The sequence below is a fragment of the Beta vulgaris genome, chromosome 7, assembly GCF_026745355.1.
Source record: "Beta vulgaris subsp. vulgaris cultivar EL10 chromosome 7, EL10.2, whole genome shotgun sequence".
NCBI lineage: Eukaryota > Viridiplantae > Streptophyta > Magnoliopsida > Caryophyllales > Amaranthaceae > Beta > Beta vulgaris.
In genome coordinates, this window is record NC_079208.1 from 18,100,558 (window position 1) to 18,104,078 (window position 3,521).

Below are 3,521 nucleotides of genomic sequence, written 5' to 3' on the forward strand. Positions count from 1 at the left end.
ACGTTCTTCCCATGGCCCGACTTCATTTCATTGTGCAGTTAACCTTTCACAAATTCGTTTCCGAAAAAGCCATCACCATTGCTACCATACCCTAGGTCTTGATACCTCGTTAAAGATTTCGACAAATTCGTGTGGGCCAAACTCCTCTTCATCAATGGAGCAAGAGTGAAAATTGGAACTCTAGGTATTAAAACATGGAGAAGGAAGAGAGAGAAAACATGATCTGCTACTTTGAAGCAATAAAGAAGACAAAAAGGTTGTGATGTACTTTGGACTCGGGCTCCTTATATGAGCTCTTTGAAGCACGCTTGGGCTCCTTATATCGGCCACACATATTCTTATAGGTGTGGCTGACCACATATTAGTCACAAAAACTTCAACAAAGGTATAATCTCCTAAAATGTATCCTTTAAAATTAAACCTCATGTCTATATTTATAGGAAAACAAACTTGTTTCATACCCCATCTAAGAAAAGGAAACTAAACAATTAACTTGATATAAATCACCCCTTCAAAAATATAACTTAATATAAATCACCTATTATATAACTAATAAACTAAAATAGCCCACTTATTATATATGAAAACTTTGGATACTTAAAGACCCATAACTAATAGGTTAACTTAAACAGAATAATTTTAAACACGTAAAACGAACGCTTTCTAAGCCATAGATTGAATCGAATCCAATATTTGTGAGTATTAGCATTTGTTTTTCATCTATTAGTAGAAAAAAAAGTATTTTATGTAAATTTCTTTCATATAAGGGAAGAGGGGAGCTATGGTATCCTCCAATAAATTTACTTAATTACCCCTTAGTAAATCAACTACTCTACAAAAAAAATGAAAGAAAATCAAACTCAAATATAGTATAAAAAATTAACAAAGAAAATATATCAATCTACACAATCAAGTGGTAAATCAAAAAGCAAAATACAATCAATTAACAAAGTGAAATGATTTGATTAAAACAATATACTTTGTTGATAAAAATAAAAGAAATCCTTAATAAATCTGCATAACATTCTTTTATCGCTCATCAATTTTAATTTTAAAAATCTTAAAGAAAGTATAAATGAAATAAATAATAAATGACGGGTTTGGTTAGGTGATAAAGGCTTAATCAACAAAATTAGCTAGCTTAAAAACATGTCTAATGTTCAAATTTACCTTTGTTTATGCCCAAAAAAGTTATAAATTATGTTCTAAAAAAGTGAGATACGCATCGCGTATATAAAATGCTAGTAGTACAAAATGCAAAGTAGAGCACCTAAAAAAAAGATGGAGGGTCTATAAGATTATATTTGTAATATTAGACTCGTTCTAAAGAGTAATTTCGTATATAAATTAAATTAATAATATATTTAAAAAGAAACAATCTAGATAAATCAAGTTAACACAATAGTATATCGCAAAGAGAAATTATATTATTATTATAGTTGATTAAATAAGTGGATATCAATTAATTTAGTTAGTAAAGTCTTATGTGTGTTGTATTGAAGGCTTGAGATCATAACTCGTCTACATTAGTGCATTATGTAGTTCTCTACTCACATAAAAGTAGCTAATATTATCTCTGTTTTTTTTATTCTATCCATTTTTCATAATTATCTACCTAATTCATTACATAACTAATTATAAAAAGGTGGTATTTGAAGAATATATGTCAAGAAGGATTTAAGATCTCATATTATTATGTTACACTAGTATAGAATAGATGATTTACGTCGGATGCGAGCGCCTATTTGCGTCGGACCTATGTCCAACGGCACAGGCCAATGATCTGCGTCGTATCCAACGCGACGCAGTTGATTTGCCATCTGCGTCGCACTTTACTCTTCATGTGACGCAGATGAATCCTCACTCATCACAACAGCAAAGACTCATCTGCGTTGCATGAAGAGTAAAGTGCGACGCAGATGGCCCCCATCCTCACTCACACATGAGGCTTATCAACCCATGATTTATACTCCAGACCAGACCACTGATCTTCACAAATGTTCATAGATACGTTCTTTCTTATGAATGTACCTTAATTTCATTAAAAAAAAAAATGTAATTTACACATGGCTTACAAACTTTACCAGAACTAAAAAAATTTGAAAGTAACTTACAGCACTAAAAATTTCCTAAAAACTAAAAACTAAACCTAAATTCTGGAACCTTGCTTGAAAATCTCATTCTTCAACTTTGCAATGTTGTAGACTTCTTGAAAATCTGATACAAATAGCAAGTAAACCCATAAGTTAAATAAAAAGAACTAAAATTTACTGAAAATTAAAGATCGAATTTTCAGATATAGAAGTTATTAATTTTCAGATTTCAAAATGAAAAAATGAATTTTCAAATTTGAAAACTAAAATAGAAAATCAGATCTAAAAAAGGAAAACAAAATTCGAACCTGTCAAAACGAATTTTCGCCGCTCGTTGGAAAACGGAAATGTTATGACGTGGCAGTGGGCTCGACGGAGTTTAGTAAGAACTCGCAGCGGTAGGGGTAGGGGGAGTGACGTGGGAGGAGAGAGAGAATCGATGGTGAGAACTCACAGCGGTAGTGGCAGTGGGAGGAAAGAGAGAATCGATGGTGAGAATCGCAGCGGGGAATTCCAACTGAAGCAATGAAGTTATCGAGTCGCTTCCTAAACGCCGACGACAAGCGTGGGCCGATGATTTTCTTTTGAATGCGAAGGAGAAAGCGAATAAACAAGAACAACAGTGGTTGATGATGAACGGGTGGTATGAGAAAGAGGGAGAGGGGTAGAGAGAGAAGAACGGCTGGAGAAGCTAGACAAAGAAGTTAGGGTTTGAAATATAAGGGAATGAAGCGCGCGGGCCTGCGGATCTGCGTCGGATGGGCCATGAGGTCCGACACAAATTGGGCTTTTGCAATGCACTAAAGTACTATGCGACGCATATAGTGGAATTTTCTTTTTTCAAAGAGGAGATGATTTGCGTCGTATGTGGCAGGTGGTCCGACGCACATTGGGATTTTGCAATACACCTATGTACGTGCGATGCAAATTACCCATGATGTGTGTCGCACTCTTCTTTGCGTGCGACGCAAATTACCCTTTTGCATCGTTTTGCTTTACATTTGATGCACTTGGGGCGACGCAAATCGTCGTTTTTCTACTAGTGTTACTCTTTACTTGTAAATTTTCAAAAATGGTCAATTTCACAATGTTTTATGATGTTTCGTTAAAAGTAGTTTTGGAATAAAATGGAATGGATATGACATTATACAAAATGATTGAAAATAAAAATTTGATTGGACGAGGTACCTAAGGTATAGAAGTATGGAACGTCACAACTACACTTGTACTAAAATGACCTAACATGACCCGAGCCGACCAAATAATTTTCTTGGGTTTTTAACAAGATTTTTCGACCTGTAAACTTTAACTCGGAATTTTTGGATTAGGTAAGGGTTCAACTTCGCCCGATTGAATTGACCTAAAATAATAATAAAATTTCAAAAAATAGTATTTTTTTTCAATGTAACGTGTAATATATTAAATATT

The 3,521-nt window shown here is 33.9% G+C and overlaps 1 long non-coding RNA gene across 1 annotated transcript; it reads right to left on the reverse strand.

The window, feature by feature from the left end:
- Positions 1-1,990: 1,990 nt before the first annotated feature.
- LOC125499389 (uncharacterized) lies at positions 1,991-2,880 on the reverse strand. Its single transcript, XR_007276259.2, has 2 exons — positions 2,402-2,880; positions 1,991-2,217 (listed from the first exon to the last, which is right to left on the reverse strand). It is a non-coding gene; the product is annotated as an uncharacterized LOC125499389 (long non-coding RNA).
- Positions 2,881-3,521: the final 641 nt, after the last annotated feature.